Source organism: Mustela nigripes, chromosome 4, assembly GCF_022355385.1.
Source record: "Mustela nigripes isolate SB6536 chromosome 4, MUSNIG.SB6536, whole genome shotgun sequence".
NCBI classification, from domain to species: Eukaryota; Metazoa; Chordata; class Mammalia; order Carnivora; family Mustelidae; genus Mustela; species Mustela nigripes.
In genome coordinates this window covers 2,822,524-2,846,956 of record NC_081560.1, presented here as the reverse complement: position 1 = coordinate 2,846,956, position 24,433 = coordinate 2,822,524, and the positions used below count along the sequence as shown (strand labels likewise).

General features: G+C 47.4%; 2 long non-coding RNA genes across 2 annotated transcripts in view; one reads left to right on the top strand and one right to left on the bottom strand.

The window, feature by feature from the left end:
* Nucleotides 1-383: 383 nt before the first annotated feature.
* LOC132015536 (uncharacterized) lies at nt 384-22,628 on the top strand. The gene is made up of 3 exons (XR_009403716.1): nt 384-460; nt 20,423-20,498; nt 22,513-22,628. It is a non-coding gene; the product is annotated as an uncharacterized LOC132015536 (long non-coding RNA).
* The window catches only part of LOC132015535 (uncharacterized), a 66,254-nt gene continuing 50,239 nt past the window's right edge, over nt 8,419-24,433 (bottom strand). Inside the window, exon 3 of the long non-coding RNA XR_009403715.1 lies at nt 8,419-8,562. This is a non-coding gene — a long non-coding RNA (uncharacterized LOC132015535). The remainder of the gene's footprint in view (nt 8,563-24,433) is intronic.

Below are 24,433 nucleotides of genomic sequence, written 5' to 3'. Positions count from 1 at the left end.
CCCCCGCCCTCTGCGCCCCCGCCCGCGCCGAGCGGCCCAAGCGCGGGAGCCGCGCGCGCCCTGCGGGACGCACCATCCCGCCGGCCGCCGAGGGGGAGCGCCGAGGAGCCGGCGGCCGGGCGGCGCCGCCCCCGCTGCCGCCGCGGCTCGCGGCCCCGAGGGCAGGGGCAGCGCGCAGCCCGCTCCGCAGACCCGGAGCCCGGGGCCGCCGCCTCCGCGCGAGGGGGACCCCGGGGACGCGGAGAAACGAGCCCCCCCCTCGGTGCGGCCCGAGTGGGCCGGTCCCGGGAAAGAAGGGAACGCGGAGGCCCCGCCCGTCCGCACGCGCGGCCGCTCGAGCTGCGCAGGCGCGCGGCGGAGGGGGCGGGGCTTGCGGCCGGCGGCGGCGGTGGCGGCGGCGCGAGGCCGCCTGGGGCTCCGGGGAGTTCACATCGCCGGCGGCCGCCGGACGGGACCTGAGGTAACTCCTCAGCGCCCGCGGCCGGGACGCGCCGGGTCCCAGCCGCCGGGTCCCCGCTGAGGGGCCGGCGTTGCACTGCGTCCGGGACCGAGAGCTCCCCGGGTCGGCGGGCTGCTCCCCGTCGCACTCGCACCGCGCTCCTGCTGAGGGAGGCCTCGCCGTCCCCCCCGCCCCCCCCGGCCGCGGCCCGCCGTGACGCGCGCCCTCTGACGTCACCGTGCCGGCGCCGCCCGAACGCGTCCTCGCCCTGACGTCACCTGGCGGCGCCGCGGAGCGGTGGGCGCGGTGGGCCGGGGACTGCGGCGGGGAACCGGGGCCCGGGGACGGCCAGGCCCGCCGCCGCCGCCCGCCGCCGAGTGCGGGACGTGGGCAAGTCGGCGCCACGGCAGTCGGTGCTTTAGGGACCCGGGAACGTCCGGAGCCAGGCGGGGTCTGCGGCGACAGGCGCTCGGGCTGCGGAGGACGGCGGGCGGGGCAGGGCGGAGAGGCCCGGGCGGGGGGACCGCGGCCGGCGAGGAGCGGCCCGGAGGGGACGGCGCGGGGGGCTTGAGCCGGCCGCAGTGACCGGTTCCGAGAGGTCAAGCACTGCGCCGTGACGACGTTCCCGCCCGTGCCGAGGCGCTGTCGGGGCGACGGGCCCGCTCCCCGGCCGGCCGGAGCGCGCTGGGCGGCGCAGCCAGCGCTCGGGGCTCGCGGGCGGGTCGGGTCTGCGCCGCGCGGAGGGCGGCCGGTCGTCCCCGGAGCCGCGCGGGCCGCGGGCAGGCCGGGGTCGCGCGGAGGAACGCTCGAGGCCGCGCCGAACACGCCTTCGCCGGGGCCGAGGTCTCCCGTCGGGCTGGGCGCGCTGGAGACGGACCCCGGAGCCCCGGAGCGCGCCCCGGCCGCGGCACCGCCGTGGGCGGCTCCTGGCCCGACGACGAGCGGGAGACTCCTGCAAGGGACCCCGCGAGGGCTCGTTTCCGAGGCGGGAGGCGTCCGTGCGCAGACGCGGGGGAGAAGGCGGCGTTGGGGGGCTCGGCTGCTTTCGCCAGAGCCCTTTCCCACGGCTGTCCCGGCGGAGGGCGCGACCTTCGGGTGGCAGCAGCCTCGCACCCGGCGCCCTGAGCGCCGGCACGCCGAGCTTCGCCCAGCCGGGCGCCAAGTGGTCACTTGGTTGCTCGCCCGCCTGCGGGGACGAAACCGGCTGCTTGGTGCTGATCCGGCAAAGAAGGCCCCAGTGGGTCTCCCATGTTCTGTTCTGCAAGTCCGAGAACCGGGCTACGCAGGAGGGAAGGTGACAAAGCAGAAGTGCGGGGGGTGCTTAGTTTGCACCTCCCGGTGGGAACGCGGGCGTTCTGGAGACAGGTCTTCCGGCTGGCTGTCCGCCGTACATCCCGGTACTGAATACGACTCAGTCTTGCGCTCCTATTTTGTTGGCTCAACTGGTCACACACCCCTTCAAGCTAGATGCTGGCCGTGTTTAGTAAACCTTCTGTCGGGGTTGACCGACGGCCACATTCGGTCCTTCTCTGGCTCGACGCACAGAGCCAGAGTTTTATTGCAGGGGAACCTGGGATCCCTCGAGGTGTTGTGGCTGGGAAAGGTTCATTCAGCTGACACCGCACAGTTGCCACCAGGAACCACTGCGCTATTCAATGTATAAACACTAGAAAACAGGGACGCCTGCGTGGCTCAGTCGCATAAGCATCTGCCTCCAGCTCAGGTTATGATCCGGGAGTTCCAGGATGGAGTCCCGCACTGGGCTCCCGGCTCAGCGGGAAGTCTGCTTCTCCCTCGGACCCCCCCCCTCTCAAATAAATAAATAAAATCTTAAAAAAAAAAAAGAAAGAAAACACAAAGGGAAGAGTGAATTACCCCAAATCCCATCCCCAAAACTACACCTGAACCCCTTCCACACATTGTCCCACATCAATATACTTTCTCCTTAAAAAACTGTGCCACACATACTCTCAAGTTGCCACTGAAAAGAATTGCCCTTCCACGTGAGTATACACATGTGCATTATTTAATGCATACACCAGTGTTTTAAAGTACCTGAATTTAATCAACTCTTGCACCTTTGTTGGCAGTGTAACAATTAAAGTGCAGTGAAGCGGTCATCATAAAATACACGGTGGCTCTGCTCTCCGTCACACTGACGAAGATTTGAACACCTCCTCGAACTTCTGAGCCCTGCCTTTCTCTTTAGATCTATTTCCATCTCCGAGATCCTGCCTGTGGGTCTCACTTCTTTAATAGGATACTCTGAGGATGAGAAACCCAAGGCCCAGAAATGTTCAGTCACTTGCCCATGATCACAGTTACTAGCAGATCGTGGGTTAAATCCATCTTTTGGGGCCTACTCTAATCCATTCTTTAGAAGAATTAAAAGGAACAAGTTTAATTTCACATAAATAGAAATAGAACAACTATAATCCCTAAAAATAATATGGTATGGAAAATTTAGCTTTGTATCAGCTAAAAATAGTCCACTGATGACATATTTTTGTGGCTAAGTCCATGCTTCCTTTGGAATTGGCTGAAGACGAAGAGATGATCGTTACATCTAAGTTCAAAACTTCCCAATTTAATGTCTTGTGTCAGTTTTAATTTTCTGATTTAATTAGTTTCCTAATTAGAAGGGGTTAAATTAATTAACCTCATTATTTACTATATATTTAATGATTTCTCCTCTATTGGGAGTTACTTAATTTTCAGTAATTGGAAAGCTTATGACAAGAGGGAATATTGCCAAGTTTTACACTTACTGCTTGGTCAGTGGCAGAAACAGGACAAGCTGAAAGGGATTTTAGGTGAGATATGTACATTCAAAGGCCCTTTCCCCTTTGTTTTGAAACATGGTACATGTGAAAACAGATTGGGATTCCATAATTTCTATCAAATTAGAACTTAGTGGATATATCCTTTGCTAAAAGATATCCTAGGACATAGGATTTTATAAGAAATAACCTTACCACATCATCTTACTTACAGACAATGAAATAATCATGAAGCTTTGACTAATGCTAGATAATTATAATGGAAAGAAGGCATACTGAAATTATCACCCATATAAATGACACACTAAAATATTCAGATTTTCCTTGGACTTGTTAACGGTCTACATCAATGGCATTTGGGACAACGCAGTAAAACCATGACCTAATAGCCATCTGGCTTGTGAAAACCAAATAGGCCTGTTCTTCCATGCCATGGGGACTGGATGATTAGGGGCTCTGGGGGGTCATAGGAAGAGGAGGAAGACACCCATTCTGGTGGGGAGAAGCAGCCTCAGCAGAGGCCCAGCCCAGAACCAACATGGTGAGACAGCAACTCTGACTTTGAGGAGGAGGCTTTGGGTAAGGCTCTGGAAGGCTCCCAACGAGAAGTGGATTGAAGACCTTCAGGGAAGAACAGTGTAGGAAGAACAATGATCACCCACAGTTCTCACAGATCAGAATCTGCCGTAGATCGGGGCTAAAACTGAGACAGTTGAAGCTGGTCTTCCGTTGGATCCCGTTTGGAAAATGCCTACCTACCCTGATCAGTGTAGAGCAGGCATGGTACCATTAGGAGTTCTACAGTACTTGAGAAGTGCTAGCTGCCCAGTGCTCCCTGCTCTGGTCCACACTTCCCAGACCGTCTCACTGCCTGTGGACCAGAGTTTAATCCCATTAGCCCCCATCAGCGAGCTCTGTGACCTCCTATTCCTCTGACATAGGCCCCATCCTTCTTCCCCAGAACCGAGCTCCACAGGCTTACGTCTGCTACTCCCCTTCATTCATGGTCTCTTCCCACCATGCTGGACTATTGGACTTTGTTGAAGCACGGCCAGAACTCCATGGCTTTCTACAGACTGTTGATCTCTCCATCTGGAACGACCCTCTCCACTGAACTCACTGCAGACCTTACCTCTTCCTGTGGCCAAGATCAAACGCCCATTTCTTGAAACATCTCTCACGCCTGGGGATAGATTTTTTTCTGGCCCCTTCTACTTATGATTACCAATAAATTATGTAAGCAGACGCTCTTTGGCATGGATCACAGATGGCTAACCCAACCAAGTATGAGAGAGTTTATTTATCTCAGCCCAACGTAATGGCTGGTGAGGACTATCTGTGAACCATTCCAAGGGCAAGGAGTAGGACAGGGTAGGGAACCTAAAATGTGAGAGCTTGCCTTCATCCCAATACTTAATATTTAAAATACCCAAAAGGCTTTATTTTTAAATACTTCATCTTAACCCCACCCCTACCCACCCTCACATAAACCCTCCACTGCTAACTAAAACAAGTCTTATTTCCCTTAGCATGTGTTTCCCCCACTGTTTAATGTGGTGCCTGATGTCAAGTGGACAGTGGACACATATTTAAAGAGTAGATGGATACCTTTTGAATGAATTCTTATCACTGCTAAGGATTCTTCACCTTGGTTTTGACGCATCAGGAAAGACAGTCATCATTGTGCAAACTTAAAACCTCACTCTAATCACGATGTTACTACGTTATTGGCTATTGGGTTTTATTTTACAGACGGGGAAATGTTGAGAGAGGTTAGGTCTTGGATCAGCAGAGTTTTTTGTGTGAAGCAGCCAGGTTGAAAAGCTTTCAGGCGTCCTTGTCCCTGGAATCTGTTTTGATTTCTTACCTTGGCTGCTGCGGGGAAAGCAGCCATAGACCATGTGCTTACCCAGGAGTAAGGCTGTGTTCCAATAGAACCTTATTTGCAAAACCAGGCAGTGGGCCAGCTATAGCCTTTGGGCCTAGGTGTGCCAACTTGGGGTGGGGGTGGGGGATGGGGGAGTCCAAACTTGAAAGTGGAAGAAACAAAGACTGACACCCAACAGGTGTGAACTAAGCCACCGGCAGCATGGCCCCGGTCGTTGCGCTTTCTGCTTCACTCTGATAGCTCTGTGCTCTCGTGAGGTCTGTCTGAATGCTTGACCATCAGGAAAACAAGGGGATTAGGGCTAATTAATTAGTCCAGACTTTGAAATCCAGAGAGAAAAGGGCCTCATATTAAGTGCAAATCATCATCCTAAGTAATATATTTGTGGCACTTTCATTAAATTTTCTCTCAAATCTTGAAAAATATGTATCTCCTGGATGCCAACATTTTCATCCTAGCATAATTATGAAGCCTCCCCAAATAATCATTTTTCAGTTTGTGATACTCAGTGGGGCACAATGCCAGCTGCTGAGACCTGCCCGAGCTGTTTGAGACTTATTAGCACGGCACAGGTGAAAATGAGTCAAGACTTAGTGAAATTTGTTCATTGTATATTGAATATAAGTGCCTATTGTGTAGTGATGCTCGTGGAAAAAAAAGAAAAGAAGTAAAAGAAGTAAAATAAGTTAAAATAATCCAGCGTCTGTCAAGATAAATACAGGGGTTCTAGGGACCCTTTCACAAGATAGTGATAAAATCCATTTTTATTACCAAAAGGAAGCCAGACATTTCAACATGGGATAATTGTTTTTATGAACAACATGTTCACAAAGAGAAAATGGTTGCAAGATTAGGTACGTGGCCATTTCCTAACATGAGCAAATATTTTGGACCTTAAGCTTAGAACAAATCTAGGGACTATGAATCTAAAAAAGCATCACTCTTTGTTTATGGACATTCTATTCCTAGTCAATTCTAAAGACACATTTTCTAAGAAATTAAAAGCCCAAATTAAAAACCCAATTACATTGGGGCACCGGGGTGGCTCAGTGAGTTAAGCCTCTGCCTTCGGCTCAGGTCATGATCTCAGGGTCCTGGGATCAAGCCCCACATGGGGCTCTCTGCTCAGCAGGGAGCCTGCTTCCCCCCCCCCTCTGCCTGCCTCTCTGTGTACTTGTGATTTCTCTGTCAAATAAATAAATAAATCTTTTAAAATAAAATAAAAAATAAAAACCTAATTACATCAAAGTTCTGTTACTGTCCTCTGTTTCCTGAGTAGGATTTAAAAAGAACACTTAACTCAGTCTAAATCCGTTTATCATGGGGCGCCTGAGTGGCTCAGTTATTAAGTGTCTGCCTTCAGCTCAGGTCATAGGTCATCCCAGGGTCCCGGAATCGAGCCCCGCCTCAGGCTCCCTGCTTGGCAGGAAGCCTGCTTCTCCCTCTCCTGCTCCCCCTGCTTGTGTTCCCTCTCTTGCTTTCTCTCTCTCTCTCTCTCTCTGTCAAATAAATAAACAAAATCTTAAATAAACAAACAAACCGGTTCATCTTCTGAGGCACCTAGGTGGCTCAGTCGGTTAAGTGTACAACTCTTGGTTTCAGCTCAGGTCATGATCTCAGGGTTGTGAGATCGAGCCCCTCATTGGGCTCTGTATTCTGTACTAGTCTGCTTCTCTCTCTCTCTCCCTCTGCCCTTCCCCTCTGCTCATTCTCTCTCTCCCTCTCTTTTTGTGTCTCACTCTTAAAAAAAAAAAAAATCAGGTCATCTTCCACTAAGCACAAACTACTCCTTCAAAGACAGAGCCCTCAGGAAGTATCTTACCAGCTGGGAGTATGGAGGCTTCAGGACGAATCAGAACGAAAGTCGAAGGATGGAAATAGCTGGTGTACTTCAACGGTGTGGCACTGACTTTCTGCTATTTCCTAAGAAAACTCACTGGGGTAGGTATTGGGGGTATCTGTACTCATCTTGTTGCCATATTGCTCCATACCCATAGAGAGAAAAGAAAGCAAACTCATGACAAGCAGAGAGCAACCTCGAAGAACTCTACCCAGGCAAGCAGCTCAATGATCAACTGACTTAGTAGAATCTTGGATAATTCCACCATGTTCTAAATGAGAGAATTTACTTAATCTATTTGCCTATCTGTAGGAGCTCTGAGAACAATCACAAAAGTATAAAAAATGGTGTTGAGTTCCACGTTCCATTGCTATAGAAAATTTTCAACATATTGGAGGACATGATGTTTCATCATAACATCATAAACACTGGATTTTTATATCTAAGCTTTGTGACTTATGTATTTCATTCCATTTATCTACGTGCTCATTAGAATCAGAGAAAGAAGCTTCGTTTACACCTTCTTTAGCGGTGGTACTTACAGGAAGGTTCATCAGAGATCAGCGCTCTTGAAGCTCAATCCATTGATGTTGCCCGTTTGCCCCGAAGTGTTCTTCCAGACAGTCCCTCCTCAGAACCGATGCTAGGAACGGTTGCTTATATCCTGAATCAGATACTTTCAGATATAAAAGTATTATTATTTAAGATTTGTTTATTTATTTGACAGAGAAAGACACAGCGAGAGAGGGAACAAAGGCAGGGGGATTCAGAGAGGGAGAAGCAGGAGCCCCGTGGAGCAGGGAGCTCAATGCAGGGCTGAATCCCAGACTCCAGGATCATGACCTGAGCTGAAGGCAGATGCTCAACGACTGAGCTACCCACGTGCCCCTCAGATATAAAAGTATTAATTCCAGTCTTCGTGATGCTGAATGAAGATCCAAAAATTCAAATAAAAATGAGAGGCTTTGCCAGGATTTGAGGGTGGGCCATGTCAAGATTTTCCTTTCCTCCCTCCTCTGTACTCTCTCCTCGGTTTTCTTCCTTGGTGCTCACTGATCCTCTCTTCTGTCTTGCTTGACTCGGTGTCATGCTTCTTCTGCATTTTTGTAGTGCTCAGACGAGAGGCTTGGAGAAGTTGGGGTTGGTAAGGTAAAACGTGCCAGAGGAAGGTTCCACCCAGGAGGAACAGGACTCTTTTCACCTTGTATGTTGCAATAATAATTGTGTTCATAATAATCAAACATTTGTTCAGATACCCATTCTTACTGGCAAAAAGGAAAAAAAAAAAGCTTGCTTATTCATACTGCCTCTTCATGTCCTTGATGGGCTTCTGTTACCACCAGGTTCTCAGAACTGATTTCCTCTTATTCCATCCCATAGTGATATAGGGACACCCACTGCTGCTTTCCAGCTGGCTCGTCTATCCCTCTTTTTATACCTTATGACTCCATATCTACCTGGAGTTCTGGGGACACTTGGTACCCCGTGGCCTGCAGTTAGAGCCAGTGGGGTGCTGTGACGACCAAGACCAGCCCAGGTGCTTTCGAAGGGCAAAGGAATCACAGAACGGAGAGCAGAAGGTAGTTATGAATTCCAGCTGTGGCCATGGGACCAGCTGCAAAACAATAAGGTCCAGTCACTATAATAAATTCCCTGTATATCTCGTGGTTGCTCCGCTTCTCTGAGTAAACCTAGATCCAGGGTATGTAATACAAGAATTCATGTGCATAGCCGACTCCTGCCCTCTTCTCAGATTAGAACAGAGAACTGCCTTTCTGACTCTAAAGCTTAGATTCTATCCCACCTGTTTACATCGTGAGTCATCTAACAACCACTCTTTCTCTCCCTTTCAGCCTCTCTTTATTGGGTCTCCCAAAAGGCTTTTGTTGTTGTTGTTGTTAAGATTGATTGATTGATTCGAGGGAGAAAGTGTGAGCACACACATCGGGAGGAGCAGAGGGCAAGGGAGAGAATCTTCAAGCAGACCCCATGCTGAGCTCAGAGCCCAGCTCGAAGCTGGATCTCATGACTCTGAGATCATGACCTGAGCCAAAATCAAGAGTTGTCTGCTTAACAGAATGCACCACCCAGGTGACCCCTAAAAGCTTTTAAATAAGCTCGTGCTGGGGCCCCTGGGTGGCTGAGTCGGTTAAGTGTCTGCCTTGGACTCAGGTCATGATCCCAGGGTCCTGGGATCGAGTCCTACATTGGGCTCCCTGCTCAGTGGGGAGCCTGCTTCTCCCTCTCCCTCTGCCTGCCGCTCCCCCTGCTTGTGTTCTCTGTGTGTGTGAAATAAATAAATAAAATCTTTTTAAAATTTGTTTAAAATTAGCTTGTGCTTTTAAACATTACCACTTAATAAAGTCCAACCTTTCTCTCAGCCCGGATCCCTGAGCCACCGCAGAAGCAGCTCACAGCGGAACTGGCGTGTGAGTTAGAAAAGGTTGTGGGCCATGGGGATTTCAAACGCTGCTGCAGGAGAATCCAGACATAAAATGCAAGACTGGAGGGGCAAGCATAAAAATGGACAGGCATGAAGTGGGCTCCCAGGAGGCGAGGGGAAGTAGGGGACAGGTCCTGCTAGCATCCAGGCAGTCCCCAGGCACTGGGATAAAAAGAGACAACCATCTCCTCCATCCTTGTGCCCTTCTCTCGAGATTCAAAGTCAACGACGGGAGCACCGAATCTGTCAAACCTGCCTTGATGCTTCTCCTCTCTGTACACCATGGCCTCAACAGAGGCCTGGAGTCTTTCAGTACCTCCAATATGGGCCGGTGTCTGGATTTCTTTTTCCTCTAGCAGCTGTCCATGGTGGGGGATGGCGACCACACTCTGGAACTGAGGTTTTGTCTTAGCAAAAGGAAAACGATCTGTGGCAGCAAATTAGTGAGTCTTTTCTACTTTCTCTACTTACACAGGTAATCAAAACACGGCTGTGAATCTGTCTGCCCCCATTTATTTAAAAAATGTAATTGTAGGACTAATTTCCACTGAGTATGTCTTGGCATGCCTCCAAGTTAATATGGATGCTTCTAACTTAAAAAAAGTTATGTAGTTCCTATCATGGTTCTACCATAATTAATTAAACTAAAACCCGAATGCCCACTTAAACAGATAGCTCTAGTTTTTTGTAACCACATATAACACAGCAATAAACAGCTTTGAACTACAACTAAGAACCGGTGCTTTCCAGCGAAGGAAACAGTCAACAAAACAAAGAGGCAACCCACAGAATAGGAGAAGATATTCACAAATGACACTGTAGACAAAGGGCTGGTATCCAAGATCTATAAAGAACTCCTCAAACTCAACACCCAAAAAACTGATAAGTCAAAAAATGGGCAGAAGACATGAACAGACACATCTCCAGTGAAGACACACAAACAGCTAACATACACATGAAAAAATGTTCATCATCATTAGCCATCAGTGAGATTCAAATCAAAACCACATTGAGATACCACCTTATACCAGTTAGAATGGCCAAAATTAGCAAGACAGGAAACAACGCATGTTGGAGGGGATGTGGAGAAAGGGGAAGCCTCTTACACTGTTGGTGGAAATGCAGGTTGGTGCAGCAACTTCAGAAAACAGTGTGCAGATTCCTCAAGAAATTAAAAATAGAGCTTGCCTATGACCCTGCAATTGCACTACTGGGTATTTACCCCAAAGATACAGATGGAGTGAAAAAAAGGGCCATCTGTACCCCAACGTTCATAGCAGCAATGGCCACAGTCGCCAAACTGTGGAAAGAACCAAGATGCCCTTCAATAGACGAATTGATAAGGAAGATGTGGTCCATATACACTATGGAGTATGATGCCTCCATCAGAAAGGATCAATACCCAACTTTTATATCAGCATGGACGGGACTGGAGGATATTGTGCTGAATGAAATAAGTCAAGCAGAGAGAGTCAATTATCATATGGTTTCACTTACTTATGGAGCATAAGGAATAGCATGGAGGACACTAGGAGAAGGAAGGGAAAAGTGAAAGGGGGAATCAGAAAAGGAGACGAACCAAGAAAGGCTTTGACTCTGAGAAACAATCTGAGGGTTTTGGAGGGGAGGGCGGTGGGGGGTTGGGAGGGCCTGGTGGTGGGTACTAAGGAGGGCACAAATTGCATGGAGCCCTGGGTGTGGTTCTTGAACAAGGAATCTTGGAACACTGCATCAAAAACTAATGATTGGGAGGGAGACAAAAGGGGAGTCAAGATGGTGGAGAAGTAGCAGGCTGAGACTACTTCAGCTAGCAGGAGATCAGCGAGATAGCTTATCTAAAGATTGCAAACACCTGCAAATCCATAGGCAGATCGAAGAGAAGAAGAGAAGAATTCTGAAACAAAAATAACCACTTTCTGAAAGGTAGGACCGGCGGAGAAGAGAATCCAAAGCAAGGGGAGGAGGGCCCGGGGGGGGGGGGGAGGGGCTGGCTCCCGGCAAGTGGCGGAACAATGGAGCACAAAATCAGGACTTTTAAAAGTCTGTTCCGCTGAGGGATATTGCTCCAGAGGCTAAACCGGGGCGAAGCCCACACAGGGTCAGCGTGGCCTCAGGTCCTGCAGGGTCACAGAAGGATCAGGGGTGTCTGAGTGTCGCAGAGCTTGCGGGTATTGGAACGGGAAAGCCGGCTACAGAGACAGAGCCGACAGTAAGCTCGCAGCTCGGGGTGACCTTGAACTGGTCGCAGGCTCGGTGAGCTCGGAGCGCGGCCGGAGGTCGGGCAGACGGGAGTAACTGGGCGCTGTTCTCTGAGGGCGCACTGAGGAGTGGGGCCCGGGCTCTCGGCTCCTCCAGGCCGGAGACCAGTAGTCCGCCATTTGTATTCCCGTCCTCCGGAACTCTACGGAAAGCGCTCAGGGAACAAAAGTTCCTGAAAGCGAACCTGAGCGGATTACTCACCCCGGCCCCTGGTAAGGGCGGTGCAATTCCACCTGGGGCAAAGACACTTGAGAATCACTACACCAGGCCCCTCCCTCAGAAGATCAACAAGAAATCCAGCCAGGACCAAGTTCACCTACCAAGGAGTGCGGTTTCAATACCAAGGAGAGCAGCAGAATTCCAGAGGAGGAGAAAGCAAAGCACAGAACTCATGGCTTTCTCCCTGTGATTTTTTTAGTCTTGCAGTTAATTTAATTTTTTTCTTTTTCATTTTTTTTCTCTTCTTCTGCTATAATTTTTTAACTTTTACCGTTTTCTTTTTTAACGTTTTTTAATTAGTTTATCTAATATATATATTTTTTCTTTTTTATAGTTTTCTTTATTCGTTTTCTTTTTTTTTTTTAATTCTTTTTCTTTCTTTCTTTCTTTTTGAACCTCTTTTTATCCCCTTTCTTCCCCCTCACGATTTGGGATCTCTCCTGATTTGGTTAAAGCATATTTTCCTGGGGTTGTTGCCACCCTTTTAGTATTTTACTTGCTCCTTCATATACTCTTATCTGGACAAAATGACAAGGCGGAAAAATTCACCACAAAAAAAGAACAAGAGGCAGTACCGAAGGCTAGGGACCTAATCAATACAGACATTGGTACTATTCAGATCTAGAGTTCAGAATGACAATTCTCAAGGTTCTAGCCAGGCTCAAAAAAGGCATGGAAGATATTAGAGAAACCCTCTCGGGAGATATAGAAGCCCTTTCTGGAGAAATAAAAGAACTAAAATCTAACCAAGTTGAAATCAAAAAAGCTATTAATGAGGTGTAATAAAAAATGGAGGCTCTCACTGCTAGGATAAATGAGGTAGAAGAAAGAATTAACGATATAGAAGACCAAATGACAGAGAATAAAGAAGCTGAGCAAAAGAGGGACAAACAGCTACTGGACCACGAGGGGAGAATTCGAGAAATAAGTGACACCATAAGAGAAAACAACATTAGAATAATTGGGATTCCAGAGGAAGAAGAAAGAGAGAGGGGAGCAGAAGGTATACTGGAGAGAATTATTGGGGAGAATTTCCCCAATATGGCAAAGGGAACGAGCATCAAAATTCAGGAGGTTCAGAGAACGCCCCTCAAAATCCATAAGAATAGGTCCACACCCCGTCACCTAATAGTAAAATTTACAAGTCTTAGTGACAAAGAGAAAATCCTGAAAGAAGCCCAGGAAAAGAAGTCTGTAACATACAATGGTAAAAATATTAGATTGGCAGCTGACTTATCCATAGAGACCTGGCAGGCCAGAAAGAGCTGGCATGATATTTTCAGAGCACTAAATGAGAAAAACATGCAGCCAAGAATACTATATCCAGCTAGGCTATCATTGAAAATAGAAGGAGAGATTAAAAGCTTCCAGGACAAACAAAAACTGAAAGAATTTGCAAACACCAAACCAGCTCTACAGGAAATATTGAAAGGGGTCCTCTAAGCAAAGACAGAGCCTACAAGTGGTAGATCAGTAAGGAACAGAGACAATACACAGTAACAGTCACCTTACAGGCAATACAATGGCACTAAATTCATATCTCTCAATAGTTACCCTGAATGTTAATGGGCTAAATGCCCCAATCAAAAGACACAGGGTATCAGAATGGATAAAAAAACAAAATCCATCTATATGTTGCCTCCAAGAAACTCATTTTAAGCCTGAAGACACCCCCAGATTTAAAGTGAGGGGGTGGAACAGAATTTACCATGCTAATGGACATCAGAAGAAAGCAGGGGTTGCAATCCTTATATCATATCAATTAGACTTTAAGCCAAAGACTATAATAAGAGATGAGGAAGGACACTATATCATACTCAAAGGGTCTGTCCAACAAGAAGATCTAACAATTTTAAATATCTATGCCCCCAACGTGGGAGCAGCCAACTATATAAACCAATTAATAACAAAATCAAAGAAACACATAAACAATAACACAATAATAGTAGGGGACTTTAACACTCCCCTCACTGAAATGGACAGATCATCCAAGCAAAAGATCAACAAGGAAATAGAGGCCTTAAACGACACACTGGACCAGATGGACATCACAAATATATTCAGAACATTTCATCCCAAAGCAACAGAATACACATTCTTCTCTAGTGCACATGGAACATTCTCCAGAATAGATCACATCCTCGGTCCTAAATCAGGACTCAACCGGTATCAAAAGATTGGGATCATTCCCTGCATATTTGCAGACCAAATGCTCTGAAACTAGAACTCAACCACAAGAGGAAGTTTGGAAAGAACCCAAATACATGGAGACTAAGCAGCATCCTTCTAAAGAATGAATGGGTCAACTGGGAAATTAAAGAAGAATTGAAAAAAATCATGGAAACAAATGATAATGAAAATACAACGGTTCAAAATCTGTGGGACACAACAAAGGCAGTCCTGAGAGGAAAATATATAGCGGTGCAAGCCTTTCTCAAGAAACAAGAAAGGTCTCAGGTACACAACCTAACCCTACACCTAAAGGAGCTGGAGAAAGAACAAGAAAGAAACCCTAAACCCAGCAGGAGAAGAGAAATCATAAAGATCAGAGCAGAAATCAATGAAATAGAAACTAAAAAAAAAAAAAATAGAACAAATCAACGAAACTAGGAGCTGGTTCTTTGAAAGAATTAATAAGATTGACAACCCCCTGCCCAGACTTATCAAAAAGAAAAGAGAAAGGACCCAAATAAATAAAATCATGAATGAAAGAGGAGAGATCACAACTAACACCAAAGAAATACAAACTATTATAAGAACATACTATGAGCAACTCTACGCCAACAAATTTGACAATCTGGAAGAAATGGATGCATTCCTGGGAGGGAGACAAACCATAAGTGACTCAATCTCACAAAACAAACTGAGGGTTGCTGGGGGGGAGGGGGTTTGGGAGAGGGGGGTGAGGCTATGGACATTGGGGAAGGTGTGTGCTATGATGAGTGCCTTGAAGTGTGTAAACCTGGCGATTCACAGACCTGTACCCCTGGGGATAAAAATACATTATATGTTTATTAAGAGAAAAACAAACAAACAAAAAACAAAAAAACTAATGGTGTACTGTATGGTGACTAATGTAATACAATAATAAAAATATAAAAATACTGGCACTTTCATTTCCATAAAATTGAACTTTGATTCTTTGAGAAGGACTGCTGGGTTGCAGAATATGCACATTGTTAATTTTAATAGCTCTTCCTTCTCTGTTGGGGATTATTTCCTTTCAAAATTGCATTTCCACCAACAATTTTCATTACTATCAGCAATGGGTAGGATAACTCATTTCCCTACACGCTCACCAATTTGGGATGTTATGCTATTTTTCTCCCATCAAATTAGCAAAATTAAAACAATTTTTAAAAAGCAAACTACAACATTTCCTGATCTGCAAATAAGATTGGGCACCTTTTTGTGTCTTAATTTGGCTTTAGCACAGCAGTTATGCTCATTTGTAAGTCACATTCTCTGCCAGGAGTGCTTTGCAAATTCAACCCTCCTAAGATGTCCTTGGTGGCAAGTGTGTGTTTAAGAGGGTGAAATTTATATACATCTACAAATTCGTACATTTACAGACATCTACACACATGTGTATGGAAGACATGTAGCAAGATAGTTACTTTGGTGAGCTGAGGTTATGGTGTACCCATTCTCATTCTATTATTCTTTCAACTTTCCTGGAAGCTTGAACATTTTTCAAAATCGATGGTGGGATAAAGGTGGCCTCTTCAGTTGGGAGTGTGCTATATTTTGTGTCTCTGGGTTTTCCAAGACTCAGACACTGTGGCCTCCAAAAAAATGCTGCTTACAGAAAGATCTGCTTTTATTTTACCCCCAAAAGACTCCGTAGCTAGTTTTTGGAAGCTGTCATTGCGGCAAGCACCTGGAGATGAGCACGGCTCGACGCAGCTGGCGAGGGCAGATCTAGAGCAGGGCAAACAGCTGTGGGTAGGAGGAGTGAAGGCTGGGAACCACAGCAGGCTCTGGTCTAGTCTAGTAATTGGCTTAAAGACTCTGCAGCACATAAAGCTTAATCAGCACAGAGAGAGCGGGGTCCCAAGCCATGACAGCACGAGCAATGGCACCTACTGAAAGTTCCCACACAACAGGGGTCCTTGGTTCTTAAACACGACAGCGGAGCACAGACGGCATTGAGAAGCACAGTCCCCACCTGTAGGGGCCACACCCCCACCTTCAGCTCCTGGGGAAGGCGCCATTTGGCCGATTGGCAGGATGAAAGCCGGGCCCGGAACGCCGAACGGTAATGGTCCCCGGGAAGTGAGGCCGCATGGCCGTCCCCTGAAATGCAGAGCTCATTCTGCCAGCACCACTTTGAGGACCGTAGAGGTCAAGATTTTGAGAGTTCTAGGATGGAGGAGGGCTAGATTATGGAGTAAAAGGGCAAATCTGTGGTACAAACCTTCTATCACGAGATTTAAGTATCCGTTATTGAATAGCAGGAAAAGTCACAGGGCAGAGCTGCAATCATGGTACGTTTCCCCGCTGAACTGTCTTCCCTGACCCCTCCATCCTCCGCTTTCTCCACTACACAGACCAGATTGCTTCACACGATATCTCCTAGCTTCTTTCATAGCAAGCATTCGTCACGTGCGGCCGTGCTGGCCCGTCCACGCTGAGCAGAAGGCTCCGGCGGAGGAAATCTGCTCTCCTGGCTCACTGGTACAGGTGCAGAGGGCGAAGGCAGAGCTGAGCAGAACTTTGTTCACCTTTGCTAACCTTCTCTTTCTTCTGGGAGAAGGACGCGGTGCTGGGATGTGGAGCAGGCTATGCGGAAGCAGGAGGTGGTGGGCCGGCGGGCGGGGCGTGGTGGGGTTCAGACAGAGCTGCGACCTCGGAGATCTTGCTGTCACTGCTCTAACCCTCGGCTTCCGTGAGGTCATCCCAGTTTGGAACCACTGCTCACGAGGCATTCAGTTACCTGTAGCTAACCACGTTCTTGGTGCTCTACGATCATTTTAAAACGACTACGAAATAACACCTAGAGTAGCAGATGGTTCACATCGGCATAGACATAACGGTTTTAAAATTTTATTATGATCTATCGAAGGAGAGCAAAATTTGATTTTGCTAAGAGGAGTGGAATCTATGACATTCTCAATATTGTTTTAAATAAATGCTTTCATACTAATCATGAGTTCTCTGTTCTGCTGAAGGCAGTTGTTGCTGAAGGAGGTAATTATTGTGAAAGGGACTGTTTTAAACTGGATGGTACTGAGCTGCTCTCTCCATTGAATTTTCTATTAAAGTGTAAGGAAATATGACGTGTAATGTACAGTAACACGCACACGTCCTACATGTACAGCTGGAAGAGAGTCACAAGGTGGACGCACTTTGTAGCCAACAAGCACCGGAACATGACCCCATTCTCGTCACTCCCCGCCCCCACCAGCCACAGCTAACAATCCTGATTTCTGATGCCCTGGACTCACTTTCCTGCGGGTTGAATTGTATAAATGGGATTTCACAGTAAGGAGGCCCCTGCACCTGTCGTCCTTTGCTCAAAATTCTGGGCTATCCGTCCTGGCTGTGGTTTTCATAGGGCAGTCTGCTGGTCTGCGGTGCCGCGTGGGACCCCATGGAGAAGGGGCCAGTTTACTCGCAACTACCCACGGATAAGGTGATAAAGTGGGGACATTGGTTCAAAAGGGTGTCATGGGGGACTCTGTATCAGAGGCTCAGAACTTCTCTGAGTCCTCGGAGAGTCGTGCTGCCGAAGACCCTGCGGACAGGAAGGATGGAGCCCTATGTGCGGCAGAACGGCTGCCCTCCGCGGGTGGCCGGATCCAGCGTGGGTGGGTCTGGGACACTGTCCAGGTGGCTGGTGGGTCCCCTCAGTGGACGGTCCTGATGTGGAGCCCACACTGGTCTCTGTTTGCAGGCTGGCTCCTGGGCAGTGGTGGTAACTGAATGAGGCTTGGGGGGCGGGGGTCCTGTCCTGTTCTACCACGGCTTCTCCATGCAGCCGTTGGCCTGCGCCCGGTGGGCCAGTGACAGAGGATGATTGTCCCCAGCTGGCTGGGACATTCTGCTTAGGATTTCATCCTGCGTGGTTGCCCTCTGGAGCACGTTCAAAGTAACTGAAAAAGGGAGAGAGACGTTCTCATTGGCTGTGTGTCCCTGTGGTTCCCCCACATGTTGCTTTCGCGGGCCGCCTTCTTCCCGCCTCCCACCTTCCTGGCCTTCAGAGCCTGCTCACGAGTCTTCCCGTATTCTTACTTCAGGCCACTTCTCTTTCCACACCAAATGGATAATGAGGGACACCACCCGGAGCCCCGTCTGGTGGGAGGTACCGTGTTTCAAGGCCACCCGGAGCGAGGCCATGAGCAGCAGTGGTCTTTCCTCTGGCTTGGGCCAACGCCAAGTGACGTGTCTGTGTGACCCTGTCCCAGCCTTTCTCACAGCCCATCAGCGGGTCAGGCAGCCACAGCTTTGAGCTGAGGAGCAGGTGCATCGCGGCGATGATACCCACTTGTGGAGCTTGCTTATGTCTCTAGCTCTGCTCTGGAGCATTTCCATTTTAGACTCTTTTGCTGCTGGGCCCCCCCCCCCAGTCTTGTGGGTGGGACTGGAGATTCGGGTCACAGTGGCTCTGTTTATTCTAGCGCTACTTCACGTCCTGTGCTCGGATGCTCTCTCCCCGCCGAACCGCTGGCGCACCATGAGCTGCCGTTCCAATGGCGTAAGGCTTTGTGCAGATGGCCTGACTTCTTATCAGAACCCTAGGAGTTCGTACGGCGACTCCTTCACTGGTGCTCACTACAAAGTCTACACGGAGTCTCTTCCCATCCTGGGTACATCTAGTACCATAAGGCCTGCCAAGTCTCAAGGCCCAAGCCGAAGGGTGACTTTCCCTGCCCCCAGGACCTCTGGTAGATCCCTCTCCTGCTCTCAGTCCCAACCAGAGCAGGCCGCCTCTTCGTGTCACTGGGCATAGGAATCAGAGCCGTATTCTCAAGTGTGGAATGTGGTGCCCGTGGCATCCAAATGCCTACCATGGGATTCTGCTCCCCTTCCAGTGGACCAGTCCCGCATGCGGCACTTTTTTTTTACTTGGGAAGGAGTGTTCTGTCACACCCCCAAGAACTAGACCCCTAACACCTTCCCTGATAGAGCAGCTGTCTGGATCCTGGAAGGGTCTGGCCCTCCCCTCTGCAGCACACACGTTACCAAGGACTAGCAAACGGCCATCCGTCCGGCTCTCTCGATACTCTGTGTTAACACAGGGGACCAGTGTGACCTTCTGATGAAGGCACAACAGCACTTCTCAGTGCTGGTCTCAGGGCTCTGTTACATTCTGCAGAATGACTGGGGCTCCCAAAGAGATTTTACTTCCATGAGTTCTACCTGTGTATACTTACTGGAAGATAAATTTAAATGGACATTGAGACTTATTTGTGTATTAATCTGTTAACAATAGTAATTGCTAGTATAGTAATAGTATATAGTATATATACTATATATACCATAGTAATAGTAATAATAATAGTAGTAGTAAACCCATTATGTGTTTACATAAATGCATGTCTTTAGGAAAAAATGAGTATTTTTAAAAAGTTTTTGAGAGGCATTGTTCAACATTTTTGCAAATCTTTTCAAGACAGCTGGAATCTCCTATCTGTTTCTGCATTCCATCTGTTGTGATACGTTGTTCTGGTTTAAGTTCATGAAGAAAATCTAGCCTCAGAGAAATGGATAGCTGAAAAGTGGAGGAGTATTTTAATAGTCTCTTTAGATAATTATGGGTATTTTTCTGTGACGGCATATCCAAGCTTGAAATGTGGTCATTTCTGAAAGGCTTGTTGTGATGCAGAAGGTGAGACCCTAACATGTACTTTGTGCACTTTGTTAGATTAAAGTCCACTGGTCTGTTTTGCCTTTGGGTTTTGTAGCATCATGCATTGGTCATTGGCTCACTCTGGAACTATGTAGATCTTCCAGAGGTTGACACATTTTATTACATAACATCAAAAACTCACATTTGTTAATATTGCCACCAATCTCATCAGAAAGGTCTTTAAATATTGGGAAGCTGTCAAATTCATAGTAGTGGATATGAGTTTTCCAAAATTCTAATTTTCACTTGAAAACTCACCTTTTATTAAGGGCAACAAACTACCAGTTGTTTTGCTTGAAGGGAAGGTTCTCTTCAGTCATTTTGAGAAAATACCTGTCTAATACCGAAGATGCCATAATGATAGTTTATTATCTGTCAGTAGTTCTTTCAAGTAAAAATAGTGTTTCATTTTTTTAAAAAGCTATGAGTTCAACTCAATCACAGGCATATTTTCCTTAAGAGAACTGTCTTCTTTCCATACACACTGGAAATGCTGTATGCATAGCTTCGATTGGTTCCACTGACTTTAAAAAAAAACTTGTATTCAAAGGTTGAGATTTAATATAATTAGTAGTAATAATTTAATATATTGATATAATAGAATTGTATTATTACAATTACTGTAATTTAATATGATTAGCGCTTCCTGAGGACATTCTTAAGTGAAACTGGCGATTTTTCCTTTTGTTTTCTTCCTGCCAGAGCATGGAGTGGGGAATTCCAGTGACGCCGCGACAACCTCCCTCCATTGCTTTGACCTGCGCTCGGCTGCCTACAGGTTAGCTCACCATCGACCTCCCCCTCCATGACAGGGCCACCTCTGTGAAAAAAGCAAGCAGTCTCTTACTGTTACTGTGAAAACAGCTTTGACCTTGAAGACCTGCTGCAAGCGATTGAGGGGCTCCTCAGGGTTTATGGAGATGCTGTGAAAACCACGAATCTAGGTGATCCGGGGTCCTTCAGACCGTTTTGACAGAGAGTGGGGGTTAGGGTAGCCGTGAAGCAAGAACGTCCATGTCCGCCACGGACTGTTTCAAGGGAGTTGCACCTGCTTTGATTCTCCTGTGTGATGAGATGGGAAACTAGCTGGAGGCCAGCCCAGTGTCCACAGACCGGTACTGGACACCGTGTCAGTCCCGCCAGCAGATAGGCCAGTTCGGCTGGGTCTGCCCAGGCTGTGGAACTGTGCTAATAATACTTGTTGGGTCGATCGCCCTTGCCGGCCAGGACCAGCTGACGTGGTAAGGATGAAGTATTGAATTGCATGCGAACGCCACAGGGAGGTGATCATCTCTGCCTTTTCCGCTCAGCTGTGCTGTTATTGGGTATCGTGGCTGCCCGCTGGGGGCGGAGTTTTGGAGACACCTCTTGTCCTTCCCTATTACAGCAGCTTTTACCCCACAGGCCAACCAACCAAAGTGGGGTTCCGCCAACCACCATAAGTGCATTCTCACCCTATACTAATTCCCACTGGGAAAGGTCCCCTGACCCGGTGCACCCGCTCTGATCTGGGCCTGCACCAGGCCTCCACTCGTTGGCTGGCCTCCAATCACTCCTGCTCCCACAAGCCCATAGTGGGACTTCAGATTCTTAAGCTTCAATGTCAATTCAGACTGTGTCCAACTGTCCTCAAGAGGTCCTGATAACTTCCTATCCTCCAGGCACGGTGACCAGGCACTAGAGCTGCCAGTTCTCTGGGGAAGGACTGAGGCGATTTCTCCTGACTACACCTAGTTCTGTGTTGTAGGGTCATTTACGAGAGGCACCTGCCTTCTCCTGCAGCTCACGTTCTGGGCCACGAAGTGGTCCCATGTGACCCCTGGGCAGATTGTGGCTCTTCCCTTGGCACTGCCTACTGGCAGCCTCCTCGCCAGCCATGCTTAGCTTGTGTGGAGGGCGAACCTTAACTAGTACTCTTGCCGGCTAGACATCTGTCTAGGCTCGACGGTCACTGTGCTGCATTCATAGTCTCCACAGCTCACTCAGAACAGGTCCTTCCTGCCCCACCACTCTGCCCTGGCCATTTGTTGCAGTAATTATGGGAGGAGCACCATGTTATCTCAGAGGTGCAACTTCCATACCCATGTCCTGCTCTTACTGTATAAGATTTCTGTAACAACTTAGCATTTATGATTTCCTGACTTCCCCTCCTTCAGAACAGTTAAGCTTTCTAAAAAAAAGTGATCATAATTTTCATGTTACAGCATTTCTACTCAGAGTGCCTTAATCGTGCCTACATTAAACAGGAAAAAGAGTAGTTTACATGGGAGATATTTTTTTTTTTCTGATTTTGTCCTTTGAGCAAATACTTATGGAGCTAATACATTTTAGGCTCTGTTGGGTGTGATAAGAAAACAACCTTAAAGAAACATTGTCTGACTTAAGGAATTAATTACTCAGCCTAATGAATTGCCGATGACTAGTCAACCAGGTCATGTAGTTCATTCAGGAAGACATGGAATTGGGGCCAGTAATTTGTGCTCAAGTGAATGGGTGGAGCAGGTGGTTTACTGCTCTCGTGCCGCTCTGAATGATGACCTGTCACCCTTGCCACACGCTCTCCCCGACCAAGTCTATGTGTGTCGTCCTCTGCAGATGGACCCAGAGAATGACCCAGAGTTAGTGGTCTCCAAATGAGGTACCATGCACGCAGGTGTGTATAAGGTGATCAGTGGGGGTTCAGGCTAAAAATAACTTCCACTTCTCCCCCTTTATCCTTTGAAAAAGGAAAAAACACACTCTGTCATATATAATCTAGATTATGACTTGCACATTTCTTCTTTTGGTCACAGGGTCCGTAGGGAGCTTGAGACACCCTGGATGAAGCGTAAGATCTCCACCCGCGCCTCATTCTTCAGCTGTCAGGATACTGTGACTTGTGGCTGTTTTCTACTGTTAAGTCAATTAGATGAGGAAAAAAGCCAGACTTTTTACGTATAAACAGGGGTAAGCAATTGTGTTAAAAGTGTGGGGACCACTGTCTCTTAAGCTGTAGCCTAGTGCGTGCTAGTCATTCTATCCATGATCCATTTCTGTTTTCTTCTTGACAAAACAGCAAGCCTGGATTTTTGTGGCCGTTATTAAGAATGTGGAGGAGGTAAGCCTTTATGCCATGCAGAATGGCTCCTGTCATAATTTTTATCTTCTATCACCTTTGGAAATTTGGTTGGGAATAACACTGAGCTATAAATTGTTTTGGTCTTTCCCATACCATTAAGTGGTCTCTTAGGGCTGCTATGGACTGAATTGTAACCTCCCTACCCCCCTTCTGTATGTTGAAATCCTAATTCCCAGTGTGACTGTGTTTGGAGAGTCTTTAGAAGGTTAAATTAGGTCATGAGTGGGGGCCCTTATCCAACAGGACTGTGGCCTTAGAAAAGAAAGAGCCCCTTCCCCCCCCCCCCCCTCTCTCCCAACTGACTACAAGCCAGAAAGAGAGCCCTCATCAGAACCTGTCCATGCTGACACTCTGATCTCAGACTTCGAAGCTTCAGAACCGTGAGCAGGTCAGTTTCTGTTCTGTAAGCCACAGTCTGTGGTGTTTTGTTATAGCAGCCCAAGCTGATAAAGACTAAGGCTTAGGCTTTGTAGTTAACTGTTGTGAAATCTTCATTATTACACAGTAAAACAGGCAGATCAAGAGCACAGATTGGGTTACGCTCAGGCTCAAATCTCATGTGGTTTTGGGTAACTTCCTTCATCTCCAGAAACCCATTTCCTCAATTATAAAGTAGGGATAATAGGAGCACCTGGGTGGCTCAGTCAGTTAGGCGTCTGACTCTTGATTTCCACTCAGGTCAAGATCTCAGGGTCATGGGATCAAGCCCCACACCAGGCTAGGTGCTGGGCATGGGATCTGCTCAAGATTCTCTCTCTCTGTCTGCCCCTCCCCCTTCCCATGCTCTCTCCTCCTCTGTCTCAAAAAATGAAATAAAAATAAAATAAAGCAGGGATAAAAATTCCTTAAAATTTGAGGTATGATCATACAGGGATACATATTTGATACCTGGTTTATAATATAGACTTTATACACTAGCAATGAAGTTCTCATCATTTTTTGATCTCATGAAATTGTGGTGATTTAGATGGGTAGGAAAAATCTTGTCCCTCCAATCCTTGCAAGTGGGGCAGAATAAGGTTATATTCTGCACTTCCTCATTTTTTCTCACTTTTAAACTTGGAATTAAGAATCTTCATTTGTAGTTAAACTCCTACTTGAATCAAATAGATGCATACCTTCCCATTATAAAAAATGTGCAGTCATCATTTTTCTATATGCCAATCACATGGCTTAATCACAAGATGTGGGTAACTACAAAAGACACCAGAACTTGCATCTAGTTGTTGCTAGAATGGGCACAAACCACGTTTTATAAAGATGTGTTTCAGTAGATGTCTTGTGATTTGTCACCCCACATAGTATATCATCCTGGTTGTATCTTTTGTACGTATCTTTTTTTTTTTTAAGGATTTTATGTATTTATTTGACAGAGAGAGATCACAAGTAGGCAGAGAGGCAGGCAGAGAGAGAGAGAGGAGGAAGCAGGCTCCCTGCTGAGCAGAGAGTCCGATGCGGGACTCGATCCCAGGACCCTGAGATCATGACCCGAGCCGAAGGCAGCGGCTTAATCCACTGAGCCACCCAGGCGCCCTGTACGTATCTTTTGTTGAATGTATTTATTTGTGAGAGCTCCCATAACAAAATACCACTCA